The sequence below is a fragment of the Capra hircus genome, chromosome 26 (genome assembly GCF_001704415.2).
Source record: "Capra hircus breed San Clemente chromosome 26, ASM170441v1, whole genome shotgun sequence".
In the NCBI taxonomy this organism is placed as follows: domain Eukaryota; kingdom Metazoa; phylum Chordata; class Mammalia; order Artiodactyla; family Bovidae; genus Capra; species Capra hircus.
This window is the reverse complement of record NC_030833.1, coordinates 1213733-1232009: the sequence shown is the minus strand read 5'-3', so window position 1 is coordinate 1232009 and position 18277 is coordinate 1213733. Positions and strand designations below refer to the sequence as shown.

General features: G+C 54.8%; 1 protein-coding gene across 6 annotated transcripts in view; it reads left to right on the top strand.

The window, feature by feature from the left end:
- The window catches only part of JAKMIP3 (Janus kinase and microtubule interacting protein 3), a 56647-nt gene continuing 46835 nt past the window's right edge, over window positions 8466-18277 (top strand). For all 6 annotated transcript variants that reach the window (XM_018041637.1, XM_018041639.1, XM_018041638.1 and 3 more), the window contains exon 1: window positions 8466-8523. The gene's annotated coding sequence lies outside the window, so the exon portion shown is untranslated. The remainder of the gene's footprint in view (window positions 8524-18277) is intronic.

Below are 18277 nucleotides of genomic sequence, written 5' to 3'. Positions count from 1 at the left end.
CTCCCTCCCTCCTGCCTGCTCTCTCTCTCTTTTTAATTTGGCTGCGTGGCATGTGGGATCTTCGCTCCCCAACCAGGATTGAACCTACGGCCCCTGCATTGGGAGCAAGAGTCTTAACCACTGGACCCACAGGTGCTCATTTCTGACGTTCCGGTTGACAGGGACTCTGGAACTAGCTGAGGTGCATGGCTGTGTTACCTGCACGGGGGCACAGGTGTGCCGGCGCCCCAGGTGTGGTGTGTGCGGCCTCGGGAGGGCGGAGGGCGTGAGGCTGAGTTCCCTCTGTTTCCTGGGGGAACGCCCCACACGCGCCCAGGAATTGAAGCTTGGAGATGCGGGACCCACCAGGTAGAGCTACGGAGGTGCTTCCAAGCCCCTGCCCACCACGTGCCGCGCGGGCTGCCCTGTGGCTGCGAGTGTGGGAAGGGGAACAGGATCGCAGTGGGGCGGGACGCGGGCTGCTGGGAGGTTGCGATTGGTCCTGACGGGAGGCCCACTCGGAAGCAGAGCTCTGGCGAGGATTCCGCCACGACCAGCTGCCCGGCCAGCTCGGGGGCCCCCTCTGCGGCTCCATACTCACAGGCCGGCGTCCTCGGTCTCGGGGAGCTTGTCCCCCCGGGCTCTAGGGGTGGGAACGGCTCAGGTCCACACCCCTGGGTGACAGCTCTCTCCTGCCTGATCCTGAGGACTTGTTCAGCCGCCAATGAAAAGGCCTTAGCTTCTGTCTCGTGTGGTGTTCAGTGGCGGTGCCCAGGCTAGAACACAGAACACACTTCGGTTTTGCTGACCCTCCCTGTGGGCAGGAGGAGAGTCCTTCCTCCCCGAGAGCTTTCTTCTGGACGCATCTGGTGCCGCCAGGACCGGGGGACACAGAGATCGGTTTCCAGGAGCAGGCCAGGTGGTAGCCTGGGTGCGGGCTCACCCTGGGCCTGTGGGAGGGGGTGTCCCATCTCCAGTGTGAGCTGAGATCGACGGAGTCTCTCTCCTTCTAGGGAGGGAGGTTTACTGAGGATGAAGGTGTGAGTGGCCCCCCGTGCACACCAGGAGGGACTCTGAAAACGCGAGCATTCACGTGCTTCTAAATAAAGACAGCGCTGTACGTGGCAGGACATGGATGATCGAGCCGTCCTGGAAGGGGGGCCGGGGGCGCTGGCCTCTGTGTCTGTCCCTTCCCAGCCTGGGGAGCAGCCCCTCAGACCGTCTAACCTCAGGGATGGAGCTGCCAGGCTTCGGAGAGCTGCAACAGCGGCCTCAGGGTGGACATGGTGGCTGCCAGCAGTGGGCTCTTGGAGCTGCGGCTCAGAGCAGGGGGCCAGGCTAGGGTCCCCAGGCTCCATCTCTGCCCACCCACCTGCCCCTCCTGCCAGGCTCACCCACAGGGCTCAGCTCCCAGGAGAAATCTGACCTCACCCCAGAGCCGGAGAGGATGGGGAAGCGGACATTTTCAAAGCTTTGTGTGTTGGGGCAGGGCTGCTGCTAGAGATAAATGGAGCTGCTGGCGAGGCGGCCAGTGAGGGAGATTCTCCTTCCTCCACGCCCTTGAACGTGTTGTGGAAGCAACCGGAATTCTCCCGGCTCATTTTACGGGGGAGGGTGGAGAGAAAGAAGGAGGGGAGAGTGGTCAGTCGACCTGGGAGCTGGGAGAGGAAGTTTCAGCTGCCACCTCTGCCCCCCCACCCCACTGGGAGCCCGGACTGCAGCTGCTGCTGGTGGGGAGAAGGGTGTTTTCCCAGGGCAGGGGGCTGCATCTTCATGGGAAAGCAGAGAGCAGGCAAAACGCAGCTGGATGGACTGGGTTCGCACGATGCTCAGACCCTTCCTGAGCGTGGGCTGAAGGACCCAGCGGCCCCGCAAAGTGACCCGGACCTCGTGAGTCTGCTCCCTCCAGTGGGGAAACATCCCAGGAGACCCTGAAGAGCCCGGTCCATGCCTCGCCCTAGTTTGAGGCTTGGAATGATGTGACCCCAGCTCCCGGTCAGGAGGAACGGGAAGGTGGGTCCCCACAAGTGACCCTGGAGGGGGCGGGCGGAAGCAGACACAGGCCGGCTCCGGAAGATCAGGGAGAAAGCAGTGCGACTGTTCTGACAGACCCAGTATAAGGGTTTGATAAAGTGCAGCCCCCAGCTGCAAATTTAAAAACCCGGCCACTTAGCGAATCTGGAGTACAGATGCCCTGTTTCACCTGATAAAGTGAACCTTCCAGAATCCTGCGGCGAATGTGGTTTGCGATGACAGACCAAGCATTTCTCTTCAAGAAAGAACACAAGAGAAAGATGCTAATGTCGCTACTCCCCCTCGGCAGCGTGTGGAGGATCCCCCCAGCACAAGAACACAGGAGGAGTCGCTTGGAAGTACGAAGATCGGAAAGGAAGAGACAGAACCGCCCTCCCGTGGACACTAAAGGAATTCCAGTGAGTCGCTGGCACAAGGTGGATATAAAGAATTCCACAGTGTTCCTATCCACCCCTTCTCACTGGTGATCCACGGGCAGGGACGTAATACACGCAAATGCCTCTCGTGAGGGTAGCACACATTTCCAATGCTTGGCATGAGGAGTAAGTGTGTCAAAAGTTGTGCAAAACCTTTCAGAGAAAACGACACCACAAAGACATTTCTAAAAGTCGTAGGTAAGTGGAGAACTGTACTATGTCCACGCAGAAGAAGATTCAGTGTCAAAGAGGTGTTAACTCTCTCTCAGTCAATCCATAAGTTCAGTGTGATTTCAACCAAAGTCCAACCAGGTTTTCATTGCTCTGGACAAATTAACAAAGAGAAATAAATGGCCAAGAGAGGCAAAATTTGAAGAACAACAAGGCGGAGGAGAAGGGCTTCAGGGCAGAGATTAACCAAGAGGCCAGCACCAGGGAACAGGAGAGTCTGCGGACACGAGAGGCCAGGGTGGACCAGGCCAACCTGGCCGTGCAGCAGAGGACGGCGTGCCCAGCCGGCTTCCCCGCGAGAAGCACGTCGGTGAGATGTTCAGAAGGAAACCTGGGAGGACATCTTCATGCATTAGGAAAGCATTTCTTCAGTAAGAAGCAAAAACATCCTGGGAAAAAAGAGATACATTGGTTACGTTACACCATCAACAAAGGATACTGACCAGAGTGTGTAATGGGCTCCCTCCAAGCAATGAAGGGTGATCGACGTGGGAGAGACAGAGGGTGGAAGAAGGGTCAGATGAGCGCGGTGCACAGACCTGGCCCGCGATCGGCTCGTCAAAGACGAGCTCATGTGTCAGGGAAACGCATGTATGTGTCAGGGAAACGCAAGGCAGGGCAACAGTAAGCTCTCCTGCCAGCCCCGCAGAGTGGCCGTCGGCTCAGTGAGGCGCCGGGGGTGGTCATCTTACGTGGTCCAGGTGCTGCTCCAAGAGCGGTTCATTACCTCTCAGCAGTGAGTCGGGGGCCTCCGCTCCCCAGGTCACCCCCTGCCACCCCTGCTAGAAGATGTCTGGGTATCAGATGTCTGTGGGCCTCAGACGTGCACGAGGGTGTCCACAGTAGCACTTTCTGGAAGAACAGACTGTTTATTCTCCGTTGAGGGGTGGGGTGGGGATGAGTGTGCGATGTGCTGTATTCCTACATAGGGGATTCAGTGCAAACAAATGAAGACGCACACGCCCAGTGTGTAAGCTTGGAGGAAGTAACGTTGATTGAAAGAGAAAGTGCAAAAGGATGCGAGCAGTGTGATACCGTTTCTGTTTTTCAAGACACGTGCAGCAGTGATGGTGACAATGGATACACACTCGTGTCGGGGAGGGGGCGGGACCTCGGAGCACTGGGGTGGGGGTCAGCGCTGCAGCAGACAGAGCGGGCTGGGCGGGGCGGGTCGGTGGCAGACGAGCTGGCTGTGAGAGCGCCAGGCCTGGGGATAGAGGTGCAGGGGAGGGCAGGTGTCTGCAGCTCAGACAGCGCAGGGCAGCCCCGGACTGGGAAGAATCGTGAAGCAGCCCAGCGCTCCCGCGGAGCAGGCATCGCAGCCCTGGGGAGGAAAGGTGGAAGCCGGGCGGGCGGCCGGCGGTCAGGCCCGCGGCCTCGGGTTTGCTGAGAGCTGCGTGGCCTCGGGTCTCACTCGGAGGAGCTGGACGCTGCGCCCTGTGGCCTCTTGGCCCCTCTATGTTCCCCTCACGGTCTGTCCTGAATGCTCAGCCGTGGTTTCCGGGATCTCCAAGAGCCCGGGGATCTCCAAGAGCCCAGGTTGAAACCAGCAACCAAACTTCAGCTCCTCAAAGAAAGACGGTCATTTTCTTATTCATGTATTCCTTTACTTTCCAAATTCACCATAATCAGCACATTTTACTTTCAGGATTAGAGAAACAGGTGCTATTTAAATAAACAAAGTTCTTTTGAAGTTTCATAAATTCATCGGTCCTCAGTAACACTTTCCTCGCCCCTCAGTCAGCGTGGGCTCTTTGGAGAGGCCATTGGTTCCTCGCCCCTGATTTCGGGGGGACTGTGGGCAGGGGATGAATTCGCAGCATGACATAAAACGCATGTGTATAGGTGTGTTTGAAAATGAAAGCCAATATTTTCTGAATCCAAAAACAAATGTATATTCACCATTACAAGGTACATACAATTCGGAAAGGTACAATCCAAAAGTCAGCTCCCCTGAGATCAGATCCCCTGACCCCGGGAGAGACATTTCCTGCTTTGGAGTGCGCTTTCAGGCTTTTTATGTTTCTGTGACCTCAACACACGCAAATATGCATATATATGCACGCGTTTCCCCCATGTTTTTATTGTGCTAAAATGCATATAATATTAAATTTACCATCTTAACCACTTCATTTATTTTCTGGCCACACCACATGGCTTGTAGGATCTTAGTTTCCTGGCCAGGGATCAGACCCCAGCAATGAAAGCACCCCGTCCTAACCGCTGGCCCGCCGGGGAAGTGCGCAGTCCAGTGGTAGCACACGCCCACGTTGCTGCGCAAGTCACCACGCTCATCTGCACGGCCCTTTGCATCTCTCAAGATGAAAGCCACTCCCTCTAAACAGTAGCTCCTCCCCCGCCCCCTCCCAGCCCCTGGAGACCCATGGACTTGCTCTCTGAGCCTGGCTGCTTTTAGGGACCTCATACGAGTGAGATTCTGTGATGTGTCTTTTTGGGTTTGGATGGTCTCACATAGCCTCGTGTCCTCAAGGTTCATCTGCGTTGTAGCATACTGTGGAATTTCCTTCCTTTTGAAGCTGGAATAATATTCAACTGTGTGTACACGTCACCTTTTGCTCATGCACTCATCCGTCCGGGGGCATTTCCACCTTTTCGCTCTTGTGATCTGTGCTGCTCTGAACACAGAGACACAATATCTCCAGACCCCGCGTTCAGTTCATTCGGGTGTGTACCTAGAGACGGAACTGCTGGATCACGTGGTAATTCTGCTGCTTTGAGGAACCATCATGCTGTGCTCCAGCTACTGAGTCATCTTACGTTCTTGCCACGAGTGCTCAGGGGTTCCAGTTTCCCCACATCCTTGCCAGCATTTGTTTATTGCTTCATTTTTTAAATAGTATCCATCCTGATGGATGTGGGGTGATATCTTGGGTTTCGCTGATAGCTCAGTTGGTAAAGAATCCACCTGCAAAGCAGGATGACCCAGTTCGACTCCTGGGTCAGGAAGATCCGCTGGAGAAAGGATAGGCTACCCACTCCAGTATTCTTGGCCTTCCCCTGTGGCTCAGCTGGTGAAGAATCCGCCTGCATCAGGAGACCGGGATTCGATCCCTGGATTAGGAAGATCCCCTGGAGAAGTAAAGGCTAGCCAGTCCAGTATTCTGACCTGGAGAATTTCCTGGACTGTATTAGCCCAAGGAGTCACGAAGAGTCAGACGTGACTGAGCGGCTTTCCCTTCCCCTGACAGTCAGTGACGCTGAGCGTCCTTTCACGGGCTTATTGGCTGTCTGTCCACCTTTAGAGAAATGCCTGTGTAAGCCCTTTCCCATTCGTTCTCAACTTTTTTATTTTTAATTTTTTTATCTTTTAAGTTATGAACGTACAGTCACACATTTACAGGAGACTTTGAAAATACAGAACAAAGTCACACGTAGCTCCGCTGTGCATTTCAGCTGCTTAAGCAGATGGGCTGAGATTTCCAGTCGGAGCTTCAATATCAAACTCTCAAAAATTAACAGAATGAATAGGCAGAAAAGTAGGAGGATAGGACAGAGCCGATGAGCACTGTGGGCCAACTCGGCGTGATTAAGACTCACACAGAGTTCACACGACAGCAGGGTACAGTCCCATTCAAGTTCCCACGGACGGTAAGCCTCTGCCCACTTTTCAACCTGGCTATTTCCTGCTGTTGAGTTTCAGGAGCTCTCTGTGTAGTCTAGACACTAGCCCTCCATCAGATGCAGGGTCGCAGATATGCCTCCCATTCTGGGCTTTCCTTTTCACCCTGTGCATACTGTCATTTGATGCACAGACTTTAAAAAATGTTCTCGAAGTCCAATTTGTCTGTCTTCCCTTCTGTTGCCTGATAGCCAAGAAGTCACTTTCAAGTCCAGCGCTGTGAAGCTTTTCATCCTGTATTTTCTTCTAAAAGTTGTATCGCTTTAGATCCTATGTTTAGGTCCTTCCTTCGTTTTGAGTTGATCTTTGCATGTGGTGTGAGGCGAGGTCCAACTTCATTCTCTCCCAGGTGGATACTCAGATTTTCTGGCACTATTTGTTGAAAAGACTGTCCTCTCTCTAATGGATGGTCCTGGCACCCTTGTCAAAAATGGTTTGAACATGTGTGCGAGCTCTCCGTTCCATTTCTGGGCTCTCTGTTCTATTCCATTGCTCTGTGCGTCTGTGTTTAATGCACATGCTTATTTTTAAAAATAGAAGCGTGATCATACTGTACACACTTTGCACAGCCGGCTTTTAACACTTAGCAGCGCGTTGTTCCCCCGTCTCCCCGTCGGTACAGAGCCTCAGGCCGTGCTGCATGGGGCCGCTGCGCCGCGGCCCGTGTTCACCCGTGATTCATGTAACTCATCTGTCGTTGGACTTTCAGGAAGATCCGCTGGAGGAGGAAACGGCACCCACTCCAGTGTTCTTGCCTAGAGAATTCCATGGACAGAGGAGCCTGATGGGCTACAGTCCACAGGGTCACAAAGAGTCAGACACGACTCAGCGACGGGGCACAGACGCCCAGGAGGCTTCCGCTGAGGAGGTTTCTCTGGTGTGTTACGGCAATGTTGTCATAATCATCCCTAATTGGGTTCTATTTACAGTGCCTGGCACAGGCTAAGCGCTGTGAAAGTATTTGTCACATAAAATCTATAGAAGCACCGTTATTATTTCCTCAGGATGCATTCTTCGAAGTCCCGTTTCCCAGTTAAAGCACATGGGGTCTGCCTTCCACCTGGAAGGATGCTGCCCTGAGCTGGGCCTGAGCAGACCCCACAGAGCAGGCGATCCTGCGTCCGCGCCCCGTGTGCCCCTCGGCAGGGCGTGGGGTCTGGGTCTTGGCCCCAGAGCTGCCCTCCTCTCTCCAGGCCCACCTTGGGTCATGGCCCCGGCACTTGCCAGCGGGGTGACCTGGGCAAATTACCTGACTTCTTGGCGGCTTGGTTTCCCGCCTGGACTCCAGCACAGCCGCAGGATCTGTCCTGCAGGGCGGCGTGTGAGACACCCGGCAGCCCAGTCCCTCCTCCTTGATCAGTCGGAGCAGCTGGACGCTGAGAGCCCTGAAGCTCGGACAGCCCTGAGGCCCTGCCTGTTCTAAGCACCACCTTGCTTCCATCGGGTTCGTGATGGGACAGGGCCAGGCTGAGAGAGGGCAAGCCGTGTGCTCATCCGTTGCCCGGGTGGGCCCGGCTGCATTGGGTTCATCTCTGTGTTTCCATTCTTCAGAGCTTAGCGGATCCTAATCCCTTCTATCACCTCACCATGAACACCCTCAAGCTGGAAGTTCACTCATATCCTGTTGTTATTATTTAGTTGCTGAGTTGTGTCCAACTCCGTGACCCCATGGACTGCAGTCTTCCAGGCACCTCTGTCCGTGGGATTTCTCCGGCAAGAATGCTGGAGTGGGTGCCGTTTCCTTCCCCATTTATATTACTGGCCTTACAGCTGCATGGAATCTAGGGGGGGTTCTCTAAAGGTAAGGGGGCCAGGCGCTGTTCTGGAGCGCTGGACGCGGAGGGGAGCGCTGTGGCAGGAGCTGTTCCCGGGAGGATGTGGCCAGACACACCTAGTCTAGGGTTCCTGCTGTGTGAACACAGAGAAGCCGCCGGCAGGCCAGGCAGCGCTTCCCCTCCGCCTCCTCCCCGCGGCCTCTGAATGGAGCGTCCGTTTGCCTGGAGCATCTCTGAGCTGCTCCGGATTGCTCGGCGATCCTGCTTGGAAATGGCAGGAGCTGGTCCCTCCCCCTGGATGTAGTCACCGCGTGGTAAATTCCATCTGAAAAGAGGAGCCGTGCTTTGCTGAGTCACAGAACCCAGGGAGCCGATTGCACAGGCGGCAGAGAGCGTCCCGGGGTCAGAGGAAGGCGGAGGAGAGGCCGCGGACCGGAGGGGCTCGGCTGTAAGTGCTTTGCTTTGAGCGCTGCGGGGGCTTTGCCGTGTTCAGGGGGGCTGAGGGCTTTCTGCACGGGTCTCGCGTGTGAGCTGGCTCCTGTGTTCAGCGTGCACACGGATGTAGCTGGAAAGTTCACGGGGGGGCAGGGGCCAGATAAGTCTTACGTGTGCAAAGGGCATCACAGAGGACGAGGGCCCCGCCTGCCCCCTACTCGCTCTGCTCCTGCGGCATCTGGGGGAGGGCTGGGCCTGGGGCACCAGCTGTCGGATCCCTGCTCAGAGCCGCAGGTCTCCTGGCGGCCATGGGGGTGGGGGTGGGGGTGGGGGCGGCCATGGGGGTGGAGGGGGTGGGGGCTATGCGTCTCCGTGCCATGCCGGGTGTGGCGAGCACCTGGCTCCCTTGTCCTGGGGGTGGGGTGGCCTGAGGGGGGCTCCTGGGCCAGGTTTTTTTTTTTTAATAACAGGCATGCTTATGGCTCCCCCCTTGCCATCTGTCTGCCCTGTGGAGGGATGGGGTCTTCTCTTTAAAACTTCATCAAGAATCACAGACATCCTTTCTCCTGCAAGGGGCTCAACGTGTTTGGGGGTGACAGCAGCTTATTACCTGATTTCCAGCACTTTTCCTTGAAAGAAGCGGGTGTTGTTATGCGTGCCTTGTTGGTCCCTCCAGTGCAGAGAACATCAGTAGTTGAGTGGAGCTGGTCGGGCTCGGTGGAAAGGCCTTCACAGGCCAAACGTAAATGGTTCTGACACGTGTTGGATTGTGAGTGGGCTCGCTGTGAAGCTGTGTACGTGGACTGCAGCTGCAAACACTATTGCCTTTGACTCTGCCGTTCATGCAAAGCTCAGGTCCGAGCTGCAGATTTGAGGATGCTCGCAGTGGCGCTGGGCCTTTGTCCAGATGTTCTCAGTGCTTTCCGAGTAACGCCAGCCACGGCGAGACTTCAGCTTGTTTCGACGGCACCACTGACCCGGGGTCAGCCTCTGAGCTGCCCTGGGGTTTTAGAAAGTCGGTAACACCTGCCTGGCAGAGGTCAAGGACCACGTGGGCCGGTGCAGGCATGTCTGAGCCGTCCGTCCTCGGATCTGGGAGGACTTGATGCCTCACTTATGAAATCCAAATGCTGCACACGTCACACTGGGTCCTGTCCCCATGCAGACGGTGCTGGGCAGACCCACCACCTGGAGACCTTGCCTGACAATGTGGGACCACTGGGCGCAGCCCTGTGGTAGGGGGGTAGGATGAGCTCTGCATCAGCCCCAGACCAGGGACCCCTGCCCTGAGACGAGCAGAGAGCCTGCCTATGCCCTCGCCGCTGATCGGACTGTGGGCTTCCATTCAGGGCGGTCCCACCCCTTGCGGGTTTTCACTGCTCTTTAGACTTCCCAGCTGATGCTGGTGGTCAACTAGCCACGTGCCAATGCAGGGGGCGTTAGGGACTCAGGTTCAGTTCCTGGGTCCGGAAGACCCCCTGGAGGAGGGCATGGCAACCCACTCCAGTGTTCCTGCCTGGAGAATCCCATGGACAGAGGAGCCTGGTGGGCTACAGTCCATGGGGTCGCGAGGAGTCAGACAGGACTGAGCGCACAGCCGAGTTCCTTAGTTTCCAGACGATCGAGCCGGACATAGAGCAGGTGGTGCTGCCAATTCTCCACTCGGACCCCGAGGCAGCCCTCTTCAGTAAGGGACTGAAAAGCCCGGGCCTCAGATCACAGGGACAGGATGCCGCTTAGAGGATGTCACCCCATCTTCCTCCCTGAGCCTGCGGGGTGCGGTTCCTGGCTCAGAGGCACTGGCTTTGGTCCCCAGCCCACGACGAGCTGTGCTCCGGAGCCCGGGCCAGGGGCTGCCCTGCACCGCCCTCCCAAGGCCGTGGTGCTGGGCTGGCGCTTGCTGTCCCTTTGACATCTCAGGAAGAGGCCACCTCAGGTGGCGTGGCTAACAGGTGGGGAGAGGGCTGTGGTGACCCACACCAGGGGCAGCAAGCAGGGGGTCGAGGACGGGGTCGAAGGCAGCCTGGCCTCAGAGTGGAGCCAGGCCCACACCTGGGGAGGGAGGGCATTCCATGCTGGGGACTCTGTCCCAGGCAGTCTGGAGGCTGGGACTCGGCCGGAAGGTCTTGAAGGCTCAAGGCCAAGAGACCCTGTGGGTCCCGGGGACCACGTGCTCTGCGGCTGGCGGCTCTGACGTTGGAGCTGTGCTCTGCTCCCTGCTGGGTGAGTGCGGCCCCCGGGTCGGATGTCTCTGCCCTCTGCCAGGACTCTGCCAGTGGGTGCTGGGCTGGCCCACTGTGGCTTTGGCTTCGAAGAGCCGCCTGGGTCTTCCTGCACGTGGAGAGCTCTATGCGAGCCCAGCGGTGGTGGGGCTGAGGGGACGGCCCGGGAGGAGGCTGGGCGGCGCCCCCAGAAGACTCTCCCACAGGCGCCCCCACCGTCCACTGCTGGAGGTCGCCCGAGCTCCCACGCCCGCTTGGGTTACAGGGCGACTGGGAGCAGGAAGGACCTCGAAACCCATCGCGTCCACACTGAGGTCCCCCCGACTGACCTTTCTGCGGCTCCTGCGCCGTTTGGAGGTGGACCGTGTGCAGGAGGGGTGCGCTATTCCTAAAGCACCGAGGGGCGTTTGCCAGGGTCTCGCACATTCAGTCTGAGGCTCGTCTGAGGGCAGGCCCCAGCGTGGCAGCTGATACACGCGTCTCAGGGTTTCATTAAATAGCAGCCATGACTGTGTCCTGCTCTGGTCTCAGGGTGGGGCAGAGGCAAAACCCAAGGCTGGAAGGACCTTCCGAGGCGTTTAGCAGATGTGGGGCTGGGGGGCGGGGGTGGAATCTGGGGGCTCCTCCGAGCCCATCGCTCCACTTCTCCCCGTGGCAAGTGCTCCCTGAGACCCTTACGCGCGAGTGGGGTCAGGCCTGGCGGGACGCCGGGTGGGGCGGCCCCCGCCTGTCTGACCCAGGTGCAGAGCCCAGAGCGGCTGAGCCCGAGAGCACGCCCGCTAGCACCTGCGGGAGGCCCCGGCTCCATCGCCCGCCGCTCCGTGGGGGCTGGCGTGTGGTGCTGGCCCTCACCTGCGAGTCCCTGAGGAGAGGAGGCCCACGTCTTCTCATTTGCTTATTTGCTATCTGTTCACTCGCTTTGGTGAAAGTGAAAAGTGAAAGTGAAAGTCGCTTAGTCGTGTCTGACTCTTTGTGACCCCATGGACAATATGGTCCATGGAATTCTCCAGGCCAAAATACTGGAGTGGGTAGCCTTTCCCTTCTCCAGGGGATCTTCCCAACCCAGGGATCGAACCCAGGTCTCCCCCATTGCAGGCGGATTCTTTACCAGCTGAGCCACAAGGGAGGCCCAAGAATACTGGCGTGTGTGGCCTATCCCTTCTCCAGCGGATCTTCCCCACCCAGGAATCGGCCCTGGGCCTCCTGCATTGGAGGCGGATTCTTTACCAACTGAGCTATCAGGGAAGCGCTTTGGTGACAAGTGTTTAAAATCTTTTGCTAGTTTTTAAATTGGATGATTTGTCTTCTTATTAATGAATTTTGAGACGTTATATATATATATATGCTGGAAACAGACGTTTATCAGACGTGTATTCTGTAAATGTGTTCTCCCAGCCTTGGCTTGTCTTCTCATTTCCTTCACCATACCTTTCAAAGACTAATTTTACATTTTTATGAAGTCTAATTTGTCAACATTTCCTTATATGATATTTGTGCTTTTTTTTTGCTCTCTAAGAATGTTTTTTTCTAATCCGAGATCATGGAAATTTTTGTCTTTTTTCAGCTGGAAATTCTGTGGTTCTAGTTTCACATTAGTTCCATGATTTATTTCTACTGGGTTTCCAGACATGAACTGAGCTGTGGGGCTGTGGGTTTTCTTTTTCCCTTTTTTGTTTGTTTTGGCATATAGATGCATAACTGTTACAGCACCATTTGTTGAAAAGACTGTCTTTTCTCCACTGAATTTTCTTGTACCTTTTGTCAAATATTAATTGTCCAGATAATACATGGGGCTCTTTTTTTGGTTCTGCTTCACTGATCTGTGTCTCTTTGCGTCATACATCCCTTACACATCACTTAATATCATATGAATACATATTTACATATATGGGGCCTCCCAGATGGCTCTAGGGGTAAAGAACCCGCCCGCCAACGCAGAAGATGCAAGAGACTCGGGTTCGATCCCTGGGTCAGGAAGGTCCCATGGAGGAGAACATGGCAACCCACTCCAGTGTTCTTGCCTGGAGAATCCCATGGACGGAGGAGCCTTTCGGGCTACAGTCAACAGGGTCGCAAGTGACACAAGCTGAGCAAACAGCATGTACACATATATGACACCGTATATATTGCACGTGGATTACTGTAGCTTTATTGCAGCCTGGAAGTCCGGTGAGAATTTCCAACTCCAAATTTGTTATTTTCCAAAATTGCCTGTCACATTTTCCCAAACTGCAAATGTAGATTCTTTGCTTTTCCCACATCTGTTTCGGGAGCAGCATTTCAGTGTTTATGAAACAAAGTCCGTTGGGATTTTGAGGCTGCATTTGACGTCTGTTTCAATTAGGGGGGCATTTGACGTCTGTTTCAATTAGGGGGAAATTAACATCGTAACAATATTAAGTTTTGTGATCCACAGAGTGTAGCTCTCCATTTAGATCTTTAACTTTCTCTCATGACCTTCTTGGGGCTTTAAGCGTGTAAATATTGTAACTATTTTCATCTGAATCCTAAGTTTTCTGTCCGGTAGTTGCAACAATGTAGCACCTCTGAAGCTAGTTCTGATTGCTCTGTTTGTTGACAATGGGCTGTTTTCCTGCTTTCTTCTGAGTCACATAATTTCTTGTTGAATGTCAGGCATTGTCTGTGGAAGAGCAGTGGAACTAAGGGAAAATATACGCCAGAAATGGGCACCTGTCTTCATGGGTCGGTGCGTGGGTTTGAGGGACCCCTGCATGGGGTCACAAAGAGTCGGACGTGACTAAGCCACTGAACTGACCTGAACTGACCTGAGCAGCAGTGAAGCGCGTCAGGGTGCGTTACCCCCAGCCGTGCTGGCCTCGAGCTGCCGTGCAGCGTGGTGCCTGGGCGAGGAGGGGTGGTCGCTGTGTGTTCCCGCTCCGCCCTTGGTGTCCGACGCTGAGCCTACTGGCATCTTGAAAGAGTCTCTCTGAAGCGGCGCTCCGTGCCCAGCCCTGGAGCGCTGCTGCTTGTACCTGCGCAGGCTTGTTTGGGGGAGGGGGTCTCATTCTTCTGGTCCAGCCTTAGGAGTTGAGGCCCATGTGCCTGGGGGTTCTTCTCGGCCTTCCCGCCCCCTCCCCATCCCCCAGCTCTGCTTGCATCCCTGCAGGATCCCGACCCCCAGGGCCTCTGTCTCCCTCCCCAGGGCCCTCCACTCCTACCCCAGGGCAGGGGGAAGCAGGGGCTTCCTCCCACCCTGTCCCCATGACCCTGAGGACTAGAGGCCTTGCTGGTCTCCCAGCGCCCAAGGCTTTCGCTGTGCCTGTAGAAGGGGCTGAAGGTGGGGCATCCGTCCTGCCCTCCGCCTGCCTCACATCTGGGCCCAGCGACTCCAGGCTGATGTGCTGGCCCCCATCCAGCCCGCAGAGATGCGCTGCTGTTGGAGCTGAGCTCTTCCTCTGAGCTCTTCCCACGGTGAGCCAGCTCAGGCGCCCGGGTCCCCTGGGACCGGCTTGTCGCCCTTTGGTTCTCTCGGAACCTCTTCTTGGGCCCAAAGAAGCACGTAATTTGGCAGATTCTGTGGCCCTTGGCCGTTTTTCACGACAGGAGGGACTTTTCTCACAACTTTCCACATCTTAAGCGGAGGCAATTTTCTCCTATGTTTGAAAAATCACTTTTCATTCCCTTTTTTTTTTTGCCAGTTATGTCTTTTGACAGTTGCCTGTTTATCTTGTGAGATCTTAGTGCTGCTGTTGAGTTTCACAATCTCCTAACACAGTAAAGACACGAGCTTTGCTGTTGTATTTATTGCAAATGATGTTCCCACTTGTTTTCAGCTTCTTAACTGCATCTCACTGGTGATAAAGCGAGGTGAGGATTTTGTGTGGTGGAATCTGTTGAGCTTGCCTCCTGTTGCTGCTAAGTCACCTCAGTCGTGTCCAACTCTGTGCGACCCCACAGACGGCAGCTCACCAGGCTCCCCCGTCCCTGGGATTCTCCAGGCAAGAACACTGGAGTAGGTTGCCATTTCCTTCTCCAATGCATGAAAGTGAAAATGAAAGTGAAGTTGCTCAGTCGTGTCCGACTCTTCACGACCCCATGGACTGCAGCTTACCAGGCTCCTCCGCCTATGGGATTTTCCAGGCAAGAGAACTGGAGTGGGGTGCCATTGCCTCTTGTGGGTTCCTTTTATCTCCTTTAAGCCTAAAAAATCCTCTCTCCGGAGACTTTAGAAATGCTCCTTTCTGCATCTCCCCAATAGTTTTAGTGATTTGATTTTTTGCCTTTAATTCTCTTAATCCATTTAGACTTTCATGTCAGAAAGGCAGTGTTCCACAGGTTTATGTCTCATTCACGAACAGCCGGCTACTCACCCCAGTGCTTGTGAGCAGTCCCCTCCCCTTGCTGGTGAATATGACGCTTTCTATACTTAGATGTAACACAGGGCCTCTTTCTGAGCTGTGTGATCTTTTTCATTGGCCATTCATGAAGCTAAGTGTTTCCTGCTTAGTAAAACTGTGTAATTTAGACTAAAGAGACTATTTTCCCATTGGAGAAGCATCTGCCTCATCCCTCCCAGGCCCATCCCAAGTTGGTCCAGGGCAGGTCAGTCAGAAGCGCCAGTGCATGGTGGCAGGGTCTGTTCCTCGCCCCGGGATCCGTGTGGTCTCTGCGGGGCCTCAGTGGAGGTGGGCGCGGAATGTGGCCAGGCCACTGCCCTGGGGCCTGAGCCGGGTGTTGTCCGCCAGTTTCTCCCAGAACGTCCTCTTCCTTGCAGCCCCCACTGCCCTCTAGGGCCCAGGCCCTCCCATCCTGGGCAGCCTGTTCTGGGCTTTTGGGAACTCTGGGCACCCTTCCTGGGACCATCCAGGATCAGCGCCCAGGGCAGGGTCAGAACAGGAGGCCCCTGGCAGGCCCAGGGACCGTGATGTACCTGTGATGCCCACAGGCCCACTGGTTTGGTTGTGCAGCGGGGGGGATAGTGGTCTTCAAGCAGTGACCGCTGCACCAACTGTGTACACTTAGAAGGATTTCCAGGGTGGGGGGCTGCCTATAGCCCCCTCCTCACCTCCCGGCCCCCTGCAAAGCAAGGCAGACTCCACCTTCCGCAAGTGGAGAGCTCTGGGACACCAAACCCAGGGAGGAGAGGAAGTTTAACTGAAACACTCAGATCGCCAGCCCCCTTCAGCTTATTCGGAGATGTATTTCTCTTACAATTTTACTTCTTAATAATTTATCAGAATTTGTAGTATATTTGTACTATTTGAACCAGTATAGAGCAATAACTGGAGAAGGCAATGGCACCCTACTCCAGTACTCTTGCCTGGAAAATCCCATGGGCAGAGGAGCCTGGTAGGCTTCAGTCCATGGGGTCGCTAAGAGTCGGACACGACTGAGCGACTTCACTTTCACTTTTCACTTTCATGCATTAGAGAAGGAAATGGCAACCCACTCCAGTGTTCTTGCCTGGAGAATCCCAGGGACGGGGGAGCCTGGTGGGCTGCCGTCTATGGGGTCGCACAGAGTCGGACACGACTGACGCGACTCAGCAGCAGCAGCAGCGGCAGAGCAATAATAATTGCAATGATCACTCAACCTGGAAGATGTTTTATAACCTCAGTGCTGAAGGTCACAGTAAAAACTGTAAATTTCCATTTACATACATTTTCTTGTCCTGTAAAGATATGATAGGGTGATCAGTGGAAGCCTTCAATCAAAAAAAAAAAAAGTATCCTAATGGGGGTAATATATAACCTTATTCTGTGTGGTCGGTAGAATTTCAAAGGGAAGAGGAATAATGTAAAGATTTTACTGAAAAAGAGGTTGTTGACGGATTTTTGAAACGAATGGCAGTGGGTTTCCAATCACTGTTCTAGCTTAGACAACTTGGTACCATGTTTAAGGTCTATGACCTTTCCTCTAGGATGAGTGACTCTGCTGTTAGTGCCGCACAGGGCATTTTCCTGCCTCAGACATGGCGTTTTAACCTCTATATTATTGATGTGGGTCTGTGGGGTCTATTCTCTTTCTGTTCCTGGCAGGCCGCTGTCATCCCTGCGCTGCGGCAATGTGGCTTTATGTGCTCTGGCTGTTCTGATATCCTGGTCTGCTAATCCCTGCGTGCGCCTCGTGCCCACATTTCTTTCCTTTTCCTCTCATTAAGACTCCCATTTCCATACTTCTTTGCAGGTCTGGAAACATTTGACTGAATGCCAGACACTGTGATTTTATACTGTTGGGCTGAATTCTTTGTGTTCCTTTGCGTGTATTTGAGCGCCGTGCTGGGCACGGTCGAGCCCCTCTGGAAGAGTTTGTTGCTCTTGAGGTGGTTCCTTTGAGCTTCCTGAGTGAGAAGCATGGAGTGACTTTCAGGCTCGGCCTGTTTGGCTCAGTCCAGAGGTCGCCCTCTGGGGTGTCTCCTGCTGCCTCTGATCACAAGCCCCCTAGGGGACCCGACCAGGCCACGTGGTGCCACCAGCCGTTGGGGGGTGGGTAGGTCTGGAGCCGGCTCTCCTTGGGGGACACGCCCGCTCCAGGCCCTGGTTTCCTCATCTGAACAACTGGGGCTTTGGCTGGTGATCCCGAGAGTCTCTCTTGGAAATCTCGTTGTTTGACGTCTCCATTTTTAAACACTGACAGGCCAGGTGATGGGTTTGGCAGAAGCAAAGCTGTGCATAAACTCACTTCTGTTCTTTTCAAAACTCTCGTGCTGACACCTGAGGAGGCTTAGTGGTTCACGTTGCAGAGGCGTAGCTGCTGCAGCCCCTGTGTCTCAGGAGGGGCGTCCTCCCAGGACTGAGTCAGAGCGGCTCACACGGCACGCGTCTCCCAGAGCCGCTCACTCGAGGGCAGTGCTGGGGACTCTTTGCTCAAACAGGCGGGTGGTGTCCGCCGCCATTCATCTGTTCATTTAAGTTTGGCCACTCGGTACACGGTTTGCAGGGTCTTAGTCCTCTGACCAGGGACTGACCCTGGGCCCTTAGCAGTGAAACCAGCGTCCTGAGCACTGGCTGCAGGGAATTCCCTGCAGTCATTTAGTAGAGTGTCTGTCTTCGATCCTGAGACTTGAGCCAGCAAATTTTAAATCATGCTTATGATTTAAATTCTAACTGAAATAGTAATAAACACAAGACTAAGATTTTTTTTCTTTGATCATGAAGTTGTGGCCTTCTGCCTCCAGAAGACAGAGCAGACATACTTTTCCCTGTTCCTCCCATTAGTACAATAAAATCTCTGGACGCTGGTCTAAAACAAACATAAAGAGGCTCAAAGGTGGAGTGAAGAGGGCAGGGCAACTAGGGGCCTCAAGACCCAGGAAGACACAGCGGTGAGCTCCCTGGGTTTTCTCCTGGAGTTGGAGTTGAAGAGGCCAGTAAGTCAGATGGATGGATGGGCACAGAGAGAAGCGGCCCCAAGGACAGCCCGCCCTCTCTGGCCGGAGGGTCAGCAGCAGACAGCTCGCTGAGGGTGCACAGATGGCAGACAAGCACAGGGCAATGGTTACCGGCGGTGGTGAGGGAAATGCAGGTCAAAGCCACAGCGAGGCATAAATCGCACCCATGTTTTCCTAGGTCAGTCTCCCAAGGC